The sequence below is a fragment of the Triturus cristatus genome, chromosome 3_1 (genome assembly GCF_964204655.1).
Source record: "Triturus cristatus chromosome 3_1, aTriCri1.1, whole genome shotgun sequence".
In the NCBI taxonomy this organism is placed as follows: Eukaryota; Metazoa; Chordata; class Amphibia; order Caudata; family Salamandridae; genus Triturus; species Triturus cristatus.
In genome coordinates, this window is record NC_140583.1 from 601,664,752 (window position 1) to 601,680,045 (window position 15,294).

A 15,294-nucleotide genomic window follows, 5' to 3' on the forward strand; every position below is an offset into this window, starting at 1 on the left:
AGATTGTTGGTGTTCCACCATTGCAGAGAACGGTGAGTGTAGCGGTCTATCAACACTAGATCAGATCTTTCAGTTGACCCTGTGACTGAAACCACTAGCAAGCTAGACATTGCTGCAGAGGACGCAGGTGTAATCTTGAAAGCGGAACTGTGGCAATGCATTCCTACCAGACGCATAACCATCCTCACTGTGAGTGTTTGGAACCGGGCCAATGTTGCCTGAAAGTTCTGAATCCGAGCGTGATTGGGGTAGGCTAATCCTAACTGTGTGTTTAGGATTACTCCTAAGTGAGGATGAACTTGTAGAGTTGGAGGTGAGGCCTGGGGATGTTGATAGTGAAACCTAGGCTGTGAAGTGGATTTATTGTCCTCTGGGTGTGTTGTTGGCACTGCTGATGTGTAATGGCATTGATAAGCCAATTGTCTATAGGTGAACTTTTATCCTCTCAGATATGCTGCAGCCATCGCCAGACATTTTGTAAATACTCGAGGTACAGCAGTGACCCCAAATGGAAGAACCTTGTGCTGATAATGTTTGCCAGCTATGACAAATCTTAAGTATTTGAGGTGAGCAGGGTGGCTTGGTATGTGGAAGAAGGTGTCCTTTAGGTCTAACGTTGCCATAAAGTCACCCTGTTTAAGAAGAGGAATGACATCCTGTAAGGTGACCATATGGAAATGTTCTGATGGGATGAAGTTGTTAAGAGACCTGAGATCTAAGATTGGTCTTAGAGACCCGTCCTTTTTGGGGATTAGGATGTATAGAGGATATAATCCTAAACCCTGATGTTAAAGGGGAATGGGTTCTATTGCCCCTTAGAGAAGAAGAGCTTGGACTTCCTGCTCGAGAAGTACCTGATGTTCCTCAGGTAACATGTGAGTGCGAGGTGGAATGTTGGGTGGTATGGTAATGAGCTCCAGACAACAGCCATGTTGGATAATAGCTAGTACCCATTGGTCTGTGGTGATGGTATTCCAGACTGGGTAAAAATACTGTACTCTGCCCCTGACAGGTGTTTTGCGGTCATGGGGGGGGTGGGGAGAGGGAAGAGGGGGATAGGGTAGTCACTGTTTTGCATTGGGTGTTGCTCTGGGAGCGGAGGCATCCCTACCCCTACACTTGTTGTTATTTCCTCTGAAGGAACACCTATAGAAACTCTTGGTGTAAGAGTTCTGGGGCAGTTTCTGTTGGGAGGTGGATGCCTTTGTGGAGGTTGACTTATAGCTTGGGCAATGGATGGAGCCCTGGGAGTGAAAGTTTGTAATCCTCCCATTGCTTTGTCAGTGTCCTTCATCATTTTGTCCAAAGTAGAATCTACCTGTGACACAAAGAGGTGTTCTTTATCAAAGGGCATGTTTAAAACATTGGAGTCTGATGGTTCTTGACTCCGAATTAACAATGGGTCTGATGGTGCAGCTTTATGATTCTTGTCCACCCTAAGGGTGATGACCCTAGCTCCAACAGGTCTTTGAAGATGTCATCAGCATGTCTCCTCAAGTCTGGTAACATTGGTAGATAGTGAGGGTACCTGTGCGTAGAGGCTAATGAGTTTAATAGAAAATCCTGTTCCAAGGGCTCTTTGTGCAATTGGACATTAGGAAAAGCAGCTTGTCTTGCAATGACCTTTCAGTAGGAGGTTGCGTCTTCAGGCAGGGACAAGCTGTGTACAAATCCAAGTCGCTAGGTGAAATGGGATATGTATCATACATGTCTTATTGGTCAAGATCTTCGACAGGCCCCCTGGTGTCTGACTGTGGTGACCCCTGAGGTGAGGTATCTAGTGGATCATGTGCTGGTGACAACAGTTGAGGAGTAGGTGGAGGGGATGAAGGTGGTGAAGATAGTGGTGTAGGGAGAGGTGGTGTAGGAGGAAGATGATAGGCAGGGCTGGTAGCCTTGTTCTTGGTTTTCTACTTGGGAGGAAGGGTTAGATCCAGTGCCTCTTCAAAAGTCAACTTCCTCTTGAGAGGTGGAGGAGAGGAAGGGGTCACAATGATTCGGTCAGTCCCTATTTGGATCAGTATTTTCGTCTGGCGAATGTCCAACTTCTCCAGAATGGGCTCGACATGGGATGTGGAAACCGAAGATGTTCTCAAGTCTTTCGGCTCCAAAGGTTTCGGTACAGAGTGTGTTGGTTTCGAAGGCTGTGTCAGCGCTGAGGGAGATGGAGTCAGCTGCTGGGTCGTCACCAGGGGTTGGGGCCAACACTTGCTCTCTGTCCAGGGAGGTCATGGTCGATGCCGAAGGCTTGGCCTTGATAGAATTTTCGGCGCCGGGCAGGAGTGCAGGGCAGCCAAATCAGCTTTCTGAATCTGACCTATGCTAGAAGGCAGTGCTGGTCCAACAACCTTTGAAAGTGGGAGTGGGGAAGTCACAGATTTCTTGGTGGACTTAAGTGGCGGAGCAGGGACCACAGTACTCGCAAGCTGGGTAGATGATATCTCCTGCATTTCCATGTCTATCTCAATGTCGGAGCTATCCTGGATCGAGAAGGCCTCCTCTTTCTCGACGGTTGGCTCTTTTTGGGCGTGTTCATCGTCAAAGAGGTCAGGAGTGTCATCTGTGGCTTTCTGCAACATTTTGAGCCGACGAGCCCTGCGATCCTAAAGGTCTTTTTTGAACAAAAGAATTCTTTGTAGTCAAGTGAAATGCACAAGATGCAAGTCTGTGTGTGGATATTTTGCGTGATAAATGCGGGTAAAATCTGAAAGGTGTGCATTGAATCCCTATAAGTGTATTTTCAATAAAGCTGGTGATAAGCAGAAAAGTAGGCCTGAATGGGCGGGCAGCCAAAGGAGCTCGAACTGCTCATTTTTCTGAAAAGCGCAGAAGTGGAAAAGCGAGATTGAAAACAAAACCTTCAAGGACAATAAAGAATCGAAGAAGCGTACAGAATGGAGTTGAAACACTGAGAGAATGCACACACGCTCAAACCAGATGGCAGAGGGAAAATGTGACAAATTTGTCGATGCAACATATCACCAAAAAGAGAAGCCACTCAAGCTTGTGACTCGGAAGACTTCCTTGAAGAAAAAAACTTGCACAACTCCGGACCCAACACTAGATGGCCGTGCTCAGCAGATATTTGCATTTGCAAATTTACGCTTGCATATGTGATTTATTGAAAATGCACATCTCAAAGGCTTAGTAGGGGTATGCCTGAAAACCTGGAACAGTTGCAGCTGTCCAGGCCTATTTCTGTAAATTCTTGTGAATTTCTAAAAGTCTTAATTCTGCATCCACATAAGGTCATAGACCTGCAGATGCACATGTGTTACTTTCTTTAAGGATGGGACCTCTAATTGGTTTTCACTTGGTGCACATAATAGCATTACAATGATGCTCCTTTATTATATTAAAAAAAAAATACTAACATGCATTAATCACCTTCTAGATTACTGCAGAAAACCCATTTACTCATTCATGATACTGCCATTACCAGCGAAGATGTAACTTCTTTGCAAGCTGCAGCATCTTATTCAGAACTTTGTGTGGGTGGGGGGTAAATATAGGATTGCAACACACTGTGAGAAAGTGGATTATTAGTTGGAGTGAATGGTATTCAACCACAAGAACTACTGTCACTGTTCTAGTTAGGTCCAGAAAAGGTTTCAGTAACTTAAACTTGAGCTCAACGCCAGCTAGCTATGTCACAGCGCAAACAGGCTTAAGAAAATTAGTAAAGCATTTAAAATGAATAAAACAGTTAAAAGTCAAAAACACAATACAACAGAAATCTCACTCTAAATTATAAAAATAGAGAGTATTTTAGTAAACAAAATGGCACCAAATTGACAAAAATCCAATAAGGGGAAATAAAGAAATTCAGTTTTAAAGTTTTTGATGAAAATAGTGCCAAAAATCGCAAAGCACTAACCACAGGCAACTGGTTGTGCTAGACCAGAACCAGGGTAAAGTATAAGGCTGACCATAAGCAAGGGTGGGGCACAGAGACCAGATTTGTCCAAATCGGAAGCTTTACCTTCCGATTTAGTCTCTGAAACAGAAGTCAAAAATTCTCAGCGGGGCAAGGCAATGGACTGCGGAAAAGTTGGGTTCCACAAGTTGCATAGCTGTCAGTCGAAGTCCCAGTGAAGCCGCTGACTTTTGTTGGAGAAGCTAGGAGCAGGAGAAATAAAAAAATATCACGCCCAAGGAAAGTCTGCTGCCGGACAGATACTTTTGGCAACTTCACCTGTTGGAGAATTCTACCTTCGGAAGTAGTCTCTTTTTTGAAGCTCAGTTTACTCTAGCAGGAATGGCTGCAACTGTAGCCAAACAGGGCTCCACAAGGCCAGATACCCTCTCTGCAATATCCCACCAAAACGGAATTGCTGCTGTGGAAAGGCTCAGAGCGGGACCAACGTGAATGTTTAGCCCAGCGGCAATGCACCTTCATCAGGTTGACTTAGAAGGTTTGTCCTGGTCTTCTGTAGGTTCACCAGGCAATAATACTTCAAAAAGATTTTTAAGCCCCAGCTTTTAGGGTGTGGCAGAAGGTGAACATTCTGACACCATGTAAGGGTTTCCAGGACCTCAGGAATTGCAATTTGGGGTCAAGACTCACTTCACAGAAGCCACTAACAGGGTCCAGGGCAGGCCTAGTTTGAACACGTCAGCTGGGCCCTTCAGTAAGGTGGGTGTCTTACAGCTTTTGTGTCTCGGTAGCTTAAAAGGAGGTCAGGCAACTGACCCTGGGAGTCCTCTTCTTGGTCCTGTGAGCGAGTGGGTTCTTCACACGTCAGAATAGCAGGCATAGTCCCTCCTCTGTCTTCCACAGGTCTAGCAGTGTTCTGAAGAGAGTACTGGGGGTGCCAAATTTAAGCCCAGTGCCAGCCTGTGTGTGGGAGAAACTCCTGGCCATTCCCTAACCAATTGGTTAAAAGTTCCTAGCAGTGACTCTACCCACCATTGCAGCATGTCCCCTGCAGAGTTCCCTGTGCCGACTCAGAGTTGTGGCTATGATAATGGGCAAACCCTACCATGTGGTTCTGAGGGCAACTCCTCTCCCACAGGGAGTGGTGCTTGGCTGGTTAGCAGGACAAAAGCGGGGGCAGGCCCAAGTGTGAACAACATCTGCCTGTGACCGAGCATGCATCCTTTGAAGTGAATTAGGTTACTGGGCACTCCTGTAATGAGAAGACCAACCCCTCGGTTATCTTAGCTTTGGAAGCCACTTCAAACCATATCAGGAGCCGTTTAGCTCCTTGGTGAAACTGTCCACTGGCAGAAAGGCACATTTGACTTAGGCAGGAAAATGGGAACGTTCTAAAAGTGTCAATTTCAAAACAGTAATATAAAATTCGACTTGAACATTAAGTTGGATTTTACATTAATATGCAAATGAATCCTTGAATAATTTTTATAGCTACTCCCAAACTGAAGTTAAGCATTGTAAGGTGTTATAATGTAACCCAGTGGCTTCCTTCGGGAGAGCCAGCCTTGCCACAGAGAAAAACGACTTTGGTGGTGATCTACTACTAGGACAAGTAAGGAATAAAATATACATGTCCTGCTTTTTAAAATATCATGCACCCAGTGTTATGGGCTTACCTTAGGGGTGACGTATTAGTAAAAAAGGAAAGTTTAGGCCTGGCAAAAGATTTATTTTACAAGGTCGAATTGATAGGGTCAAAGGTATATATCCAGGCTACAGGGGCAGGCATTGAGACATGTTTAGAATTGTCATTACAGTGGTGGCACAATATGTGCTGCAGTCCACATGTGACATTTAACTTACAAGCCCTGGTTACACTTTTGAACCAAATACTAGGGACTTACAGATAACTTAAATATACCAATCAGGAGTGTAGCAAACTTCGATATGCTTTTAGGGGTCGCAGAACATGCTCCAAGGCCTTGAAAGCAGTGTCCCAGTGCGCAGAATCCAATTAAATAGCAGCATCAGCCATAAAATGGGGGTGACTATAGAAAAAAGGGGCATTTCCCCAAACACACACCCAAACTCCCCACCTCCCCACACCCGTTGGGGTGGGACTACCAAACATCATGGTCGAGTTGGGACCATTAGAATCAGAAACAAAATTGGTGTCATGGGCCAGACAATAACTGGCATATACATTTGTCGGGTGCCATGGGTGCTCACAAAAGATAGAATATGGGTACTCTTTTAATCCACAGTCCCATGGGTTTTACTAGAAGAATGGAAATAAAGTAGCAGAAAAGTGAAGCCCACTAGATTTCTACCCCTGTTGACCCCTTCCTTAGAAACCCGAAGTTTGACCCAGTCCACAAAGACCAATGCTTCGAAAGTAGGATGGAAAAGAATGTTTAAGGGAACAGAGTTTAGACCATTTCTGATTATACAGTGGCAATACAAAATACCAGACACAATAACACAATTTGGACATTGAGTCTTAAACCCTACAATTAAAGGAACTGCCTGTAGAACTCGCACCAAATTTGAACAATGGCTTCTATAAAGGGAAAATGATAAAAAGCTGACCTCATACATTTTCAAATTGCACTCACAGAAGTCAGGAACAACTAAAATCCAAGGGGCAAAGACTATGGGAAACAAAATGGTACTCTAATTCCTATATTATGGCAGTGCCCAAAATTACAAATTTATTGGACGGAGATTCATGCATTAATTAGAATTTTCAAACTAGAATCCCCAGATTCCCCGTGTGTGTCCTTCTGGGCACTGCCAACTCAGAAACGTGTCCGATATGATATCCCTGGCGTCATGTAAAGCAAAGCAAACAATAACAGCGCTTTGGGGTAAAGATCATACAATGAACTTCAGAAAAGGGTTATGGAAAATATTGCGAATCCTGCGAATGGAAATATAGCTAACACCATCACTTGTATGGTGAAATATTATAAAACACAATTGGCCCCATTCCTTGCATAGCTTTCAACTGAAATGATAGAACACACTTGCCCCCAGTATCTTCAGACCTTGAGAATAAATCAGGACAAAACTGGCAGTAATATGGCGGGAGATGCAGAAGTTGAGCATAACGACCACAGAGTAATGATATATTGGTGAATGCTAGAACTATGTAGGTTTACGGGTGGGAAATAACGGGAGTTAAAGTTTAATAAAAGAAAGAGAATTAAGAACCTTACCGGCCAATGGATGTAGACATGAGTATGTACAAGAGGCATTCACAATAAAAAGAATTTGAACCCTCAACACCTTCCATTAAATATTTACTTAGAGAAACCAGATATAATATTGTCCTTACAAACTGCACAGTAATTTTGCAACACTGTAACCTTCATATGTTTTTTTTATTAGCAAATATTTCTTGGGAGCTTTTTATTTTGAAAACAATTTGCTTGATAGTTAGCAAAACTATCTGCTTTGTCTGCTTTTTTACACTGAAAATACTGTCATATATTGGTTCCTTTTCAAAATAAAATCACATGTATTTGCATATAATAAATAGCATTCTGGGAGCCATATACATAGCCACAACATAGTTATATTTTTGTTAACGTGCGCATGTTTATGTTTTGGAACAACTATCAATACTGCAATCTCAGAGTACTTCCTCAGAGTGCTCTCTCTAAAAGCAAATGATTTGCAGTATTCAATCATTTATGCCATTTCGAACATTGTAAATACACGGCTGCATGTCTTACCCTAGCAGCAAACAGTTATTTCCCATAACCATACGGTAGCACTATAAACTAGCAGTCAAAGGGCTTGTGCTGGTGGTGTTGCAACTACTTGTTCAGGGGACAAAATAAACATGAAGACCAGTGGCAGCTACTTACCAGGGGCATCAGGGTGTCGCCATTCCAAATGCAAGCTGTCACACAATGCCCGTCAACTGTGCCCATGCTGCTATGTATTTTATTAGCGGTGTTCATCATTTTGTGTTTTCATGAACAGTGTCAGGGTACAGCTCAGGCCATTCTTTCCAGGCTCCTCGTGATATGAGTAGGAGGGAGGTGGGGCTGAGGTATGTTCCATCTATAGAGTGATGTTTTAAAACATGACTCTTCATAGGTGGATGGCTGTATTACCCGTGTCTGAGGGGCATAACCACTCTGCAGGTGGATGGCTGGGATTGCAACTGTCTGAGGGGCATACCTCAACTACAATCAACTCACACAGGCACACTCCATTGTATTTACCAGACATACTGCACATGACTCAGGCAGCACAGTTTATCTGCTAAAATAAGACGGTGCATCCTTGAGGCCAATGAAGAGCAACCTAGAGCCGCAAGGGCACGATCCCAGGCAGGGTTCCAGCTTCCGTTAGGGCTGTGTTTCCAATCCTATCAAGAAGCTAGAGAAAGGATTGGGGTGGATCTTTCCCATGTTTATCCTGCCCTGCTACTCGCAAATTATGTCTTGCACAATATAATTCTGAATCCCTGCCATGCTTCCGCCAAGGCACTTCTGAGTTGCAAGAAATGGAAGCAAGGTAAATTTAAAAAAAAAGTGTTTTTACTCTGTGCATGTGTGAAATTAACTGAAAATCTGTGAGAATGTGAAAGGAAATATGAATAGTTGAAAGTGAGTGCCAGGCAGTGAATTAAGTAGTGTCAGTGAGTTTGATTCAGTGAGTGAGGGGAGCTTGTGAGTAGGAGTGAGTCAAAGGATGTAGCTATCAAGGTTGCAGCAGGTATACACTTCCATCAGGGCCAGAGGCCAAGAGGCTTACTGAATCTTTTTTTATTGAAGCAGAATGCCTTAAATCAGAAGTCTTCAAAATTTTTTGCTCCGAGCCCCCCTAAGCAAAATGTTTTAAAGTCAGGCCCCCCTCCAAAACTTTACAGCAAGGATTGGGTGAGCGGGAGGGAAAGGGCTGAGAGCAGGGGGCATGACATATGAGATCATTTCAGGAGGACTTTTTCGATAGTGCATAAACCACACTAAGGGCCTGATTACAACGTTGGCGCTGCAGCACCTGGTCCGTCCCGCAGCAACACAGTGTCTGGCGGGCTTTTGTTTTGACGTTCCCACGGCGGTGCCCTGAAAATGGGCACCTCAATGGGAACACCAAAAACAGTTCCTGCACCGCATGGACTGAAAAGTCAGTGCCGCGCAGGAACCAGGGTGCATGCATTCAGGGGGCACATGTTGTGACCCTCTGCATGCACCCCAGGGCGCAGAAGCACAAGGGGGCCACTGGAATTATGAGTTTGAGGTAGCAGCGCTTTCCGCATAGTTATGGGTTTACCGCTTTTGCTACATAATCCTCCATCTGCTGCATAATCTGCAAATATTTGATTCTAGTTCAAACGAATCAAAAATTACTTAAAACGTGGCTGGCGACATATGTTCCGGAGCAGAAGAAGGCTCTTCATAAAGTTTGATTGGTCATCTTGCAGTTGCTTATTCATGACTTTGGGTGCTAAACTGGTACTAATCAGGTATAATATTTCCTCTGACAGTGTTACCATGAGTAAAAATAAAAAAATAAATGAAGTAGCGCTAAAATACAAAATGTGTTGGATTACGCCTCTTAATTTACCTTTTCTTCTTGCTTAATTGAGTCAACCCTGCTGCATAATTTGATCCTCTCATGCCACATAATTCCAGTGACCCTGCTTAACGCTTCATGGTGAGAAAGATTTTTTTTTGAGTGGTAATGTAGGGGCTGAGCTCTGGACTAATGGAGATAATTATAAAAATGCTTGCATTAGGTACAGTCTGATTAATTATGACAAAAATCTATATTTTGTAGGAATGTGTTTTTATCTCAAGCACCGCATCATTTTGCAGCAGCCTATGTCAGACTGTGTGTAATGCAAGGTTAAAACAATAACTTACATATTCACAGTGGTTTCTGTCACAGGCTGGGACCTCACAGCACTATCAGGACAAAGGTCACTATTCCCCAATTTGTCAACTAGGGTTCAATTATGTCTTGCTCAGGTTTCAAACTCACAAATATTTGTAGTGATGATATTTGCCAACTGAGTATTGAGAACCTAAAAGAGTGCATTTACCAAGGGTTAGTTTACCTTGATTCTATTTTTCAATTAATCTGTTTGCTAATTATTTTATATGCAGTTAGCTGACAGTGAAAAAATAAAATACTCAGGTTGCCGGGCAAGATGGCCGAACGGACGCAATCCGTTTCGGCTCCCGGTCCGCGCTAGTCTTTCGGGGTGATTGCAGCCGGTATCCAGCAGCAGCGCCGATGCCTTACATAACGGACGTCGGCCCCACCACTAAGACGTGCGAGGAGTCCCAAAACGTAGCCCTAGAGCCCGAAATGAGGCGGTCGTAAAGCAGAGCCGGAGCACCCCGGGCCCGCTCACATCGGCGGCTGCCATTTTGTGATCTGCAGTGGCGCTGTTACGAACAGCACCCATCCAGAGGGCAGTGGCAACGAGGCCGGGACCACCGCGATGGCGGGCCCCCATCTGCTGGGACGAGCGGAGTAGGGAGACAAAGGGGCAGTCAGCGGCCACCCACAGCACTCAGGATGACTGCAGGACATGGCCGACCACCCGAGGTATGAAGGGTTGGTGCGTGAGGTGGATCACTGACATAATATCGACTACCAAAATATAGACCTACAAAAATATCGATGCCAAAATATCGAATGCAAAAATATAGAATTCCTATCTACAAACAGGTAAGTACAAAAATATCGAGTCAAAAATATTGTTGTAAAAAATATAGTCAGTCAAAATATCGATTTTTTTTAAATGTATTAAAAGTAATGTAAAAATAATAAAATAATAAATATAATTAACTAAAACATATTTAAAAATACTTAAATAACCTTAAAAATAATAATTAATGTAACTTCTAAAAAATAAACTTACATTTTTATTTTTTAATAGATATATATAAACGTAATATTAATACAAAATAATCAATATTTTTACCGTAGGATAGCGGCTGAGTAAAATGTACCATTACCACTCCAGTGAGTGCAACAGTAGGGAAAGCGTCAGATAGCGTAGAGGTAAAAATAACTATTCCCACTCCAAAGAGTGCCACAGTAGGGAAAGCGTTGGATAGCGGGAGGGTAAAATTTACTATTCCCACTCCAGTGAGTGCAACAATAGGGAAAACGTTGGATAGCGTATGGGTAAAAATTACTATTCCCATTCCAAAGAGTGCAACAGTCGGGAAAGCGTTGGATAGCGGGAGCGTAAAATTTACTATTCCCCCTCCAGTGAGTGCAACAATAGGGAAAGCGTCAGATAGCGTAGGGGTAAAAATTACTATACCCACTCCAAAGAGTGCAACAGTAGGGAAAACGTTGGATAGCGTAGGGGTAAAAATTACTATTCCCACTCCAAAGAGTGCAACAGTAGGGAAAGCGTTGGATAGCGGGAGGGTAAAATTTACTATTCCCACTCGAGTGAGTGCAACAATAGGGAAAGCGTTGGATAGCGTATGGGTAAAAATTACTATTCCCACTCCAAAGAGTGCAACAGTAGGGAAAGCGTTGGATAGCGGGAGGGTAAAATTTACTATTCCCACTCCAGTGAGTGCAACAGTAGGGAAAACGTTGGATAGCGTAGGGGTAACATTTATTATTCCCACTCCAAAGAGTGCAACAGCAGGGAAAACGTTGGATAGCGGGAGGGTAAAATTTACTATTCCCACTCCAGTGAGTGCAACAATAGGGAAAGCGTTGGATAGCGTATGGGTAAAAATTACTATTCCCACTCCAAAGAGTGCAACAGTAGGGAAAGCGTTGGATAGCGGGAGGGTAAAATTTACTATTACCACTCCAAAGAGTGCAACAGTAGGGAAAGCGTTGGATAGCAGGAGGGTAAAATTAAGTATTCCCACTCCAGTGAGTGCAACAATAGGGAAAACGTTGGATAGCATACGGGTAAAAAATACTATTCCCACTCCAAAGAGTGCAACAGTAGGGAAAGCGTTGGATAGTGGGAGGGTAAAATTTACTATTCCCACTCCAGTGACTGCAACAATAGGGAAAGCGTTGGATAGCGGATGGGTAAAAATTACTATTCTCACTCCAAAGAATGCAACAGTAAGGATAGCGTTGGATAGCGTAGGGGTAAAAATTACTATTCCCACTCCAGTGAGCGCAACAATAGGGAAAGCGTTGGATAGCGTATGTGTAAAAATTACTATTCCCACTCCAAAGAGTGCAACAGTAGGGAAAGCGTTGGATAGCGGGAGGGTAAAATTTACTATTCCCACTCGAATGAGTGGAACAATAGGGAAAGCGTTGGATAGCGTATGGGTAAAAATTACTATTCCCACTCCAAAGAGTGCAACAGTAGGGAAAGCGTTGGATAGCGGGAGGTTAAAATTTACTATTCCCACTCCAGTGAGTGCAACAATAGGGAAAGCGTTGGATAGCAGGAGGGTAAAATTAAGTATTCCCACTCCAGTGAGTGCAACAATAGGGAAAACGTTGGATAGCATACGGGTAAAAAATACTATTCCCACTCCAAAGAGTGCAACAGTAGGGAAAGCGTTGGATAGTGGGAGGGTAAAATTTACTATTCCCACTTCAGTGAGTGCAACAATATGGAAAACGTTGGATAGCGTTTGGGTAAAAATTACTATTCCCATTCCAAAGAGTGCAACAGTCGGGAAAGCGTTGGATAGCGGGAGGGTAAAATTTACTATTCCCACTCCAGTGAGTGCAACTATAGGGAAAGCGTCAGATAGCGTAGGGGTAAAAATTACTATACCCACTCCAAAGAGTGCAACAGTAGGGAAAACGTTGGATAGCGTAGGGGTAAAAATTACTATTCCCACTCCAAAGAGTGCAACAGTAGGGAAAGCGTTGGATAGCGGGAGGGTAAAATTTACTATTCCCACTCGAGTGAGTGGAACAATAGGGAAAGCGTTGGATAGCGTATGGGTAAAAATTACTATTCCCACTCCAAAGAGTGCAACAGTAGGGAAAGCGTTGGATAGCGGGAGGTTAAAATTTACTATTCCCACTCCAGTGAGTGCAACAATAGGGAAAGCGTTGGATAGCGTATGGGTAAAAACTACTATTCCCATTCCAAAGAGTGCAACAGTAGGGAAAGCGTTGGATAGCGGGAGGGTAAAATTTACTATTCCCACTCCAGTGAGTGCAACAGTAGGGAAAACGTTGGATAGCGTAGGGGTAACATTTATTATTCCCACTCCAAAGAGTGCAACAGCAGGGAAAACGTTGGATAGCGGGAGGGTAAAATTTACTATTCCCTCTCCAGTGAGAGCAACAATAGGGAAAGCGTTGGATAGCGTATGGGTAAAAATTACTATTCCCACTCCAAAGAGTGCAACAGTAGGGAAAGCGTTGGATAGTGGGAGGGTAAAATTTACTATTACTACTCCAAAGAGTGCAACAGTAGGGAAAGCGTTGGATAGCAGGAGGGTAAAATTTACTATTCCCACTCCAGTGAGTGCAACAATAGGGAAAACGTTGGATAGCGTACGGGTAAAAAATACTAATCCCACTCCAAAGAGTGCAACAGTAGGGAAAGCGTTGGATAGTGGGAGGGTAAAATTTACTATTCCCAATCCAGTGACTGCAACAATAGGGAAAGCGTTGGATAGCGTATGGGTAAGAATTACTATTCTCACTCCAAAGAATGCACCAGTAAGGATAGCATTGGATAGCGTAGGGGTAAAAATTACTATTCCCACTCCAGTGAGCGCAACAATAGGGAAAGCGTTGGATAGCGTATGTGTAAAAATTACTATTCCCACTCCAAAGAGTGCAACAGTAGGGAAAGAGTTGGATAGCGGGAGGGTAAAATTTACTATTCCCACTCCAGTGAGTGCAACAATAGGGAAAAGGTTGGATAGCGTACGGGTAAAAATTACTATTCCCACTCCAAAGAGTGCAACAGTAGGGAAAGCGTTGGATAGTGGGAGGGTAAAATTTACTATTTCCACTCCAGTGACTGTAACAATAGGGAAAGCGTTGGATAGCGTATGTGTAAAAATTACTATTCCCACTCCAAAGAGTGCAACAGTAGGGAAAGCGTTGGATAGCGGGAGGGTAAAATTTACTATTCCCACTCCAGTGAGAGCAACAATAGGGAAAGCGTTGGATAGCGTAGGGGTAAAAAGTTACTATTCCCACTCCAAAGAGTGCAACAGTAGGGAGAACGTTGGATAGCGGGAGGGTAAAATTTACTATTTCCACTCCAGTGAGTGCAACAATAGGGAATGCGTTGGATAGCATATGGGTAAAAATTACTATTCCCACTCCAAAGAGTGCAACAGTAGGGAAAGCGTTGGATAGCGGGAGGGTAAAATTTACTATTCCCACTCCAGTGAGTGCAACAATAGGGAAAGCGTTGGATAGCGTAGGGGTAAAAATGACTATTCCCACTCCAAAGAGTGCAACGGTAGGGAAAGCGTTGGAGAGAGTAGGGGAAAAAATTACTATTCCCACTCCTATGAGTGCAGTAGTAGAGAAAATAATAATTTAATATTTTGATTAAAATAATTTAATTATTAATACCAATACAAAAATTATTAAAATTAATTACCAATCACAAAATATTTAATAATCAAATAATTATAAATACCAATAAATATTGTTTATTTAATTAATTACCTATTAATAATTAATTAACAAACAATTAATTTTCAATACCAAAAATGATTAAATACAAATAATACCAATTAATAATTAATAGTAAATTAATTATCAATATACAAAATTAATTTCAATAAATTATTTAAAATTAAATTACTTCTCACCATATTCCCCTATAAACCCACAACCCACTACAAATAATAAATTAAAACAATTAACATAATTAGCAATTAAACAATTAATAAAAATTAATTACCAATTAATACAAATTAATTACCAATTAATAATTAATCAACAACCAATTACCAATTAATACAAATTAATTACCAATTAATAATTAATCAACAACCAATTAATTTTCAATACCATAAATTGATAAATATTCAAAAATACCAATTAATTAATTAACAGTAAATTAATTATCAATACACAAAAATATTTTTAGCAATTCATTCATTACAATTAAATTAGTACCCACCATATTCCCCAATAAACCCACAACCCACTACAATATATAAATTAATACAATTAGCATAATTATCAATTAAACAATTAATAAAAATTAATTACCAATTAATACAAATTATTTTCCAATTAATAATTAATCAACAATCAATTAATTTTCAATACCAAAAATTAATAAATAATAAAAATGCAAATTAATAATTAATTAACAGTAAATTAATTATCAATACCAATAAATAAAAATAAATATTTACTTAATTATTATTAAATTACTTCCCACCCTATTCCCCTATAAACCCACAACCCGCTACGGAATTAAATTACGCAAAAATTTAATAACATAAAATTCA

At 41.9% G+C, this 15,294-nt stretch overlaps 1 protein-coding gene across 4 annotated transcripts in view; it reads right to left on the bottom strand.

The window, feature by feature from the left end:
• LOC146860611 (protein FAM169B-like) overlaps window positions 1-15,294 on the bottom strand; it is a 303,909-nt gene that overhangs the window by 99,578 nt on the left and 189,037 nt on the right. The gene's annotated exons all lie outside the window — the stretch shown is intronic.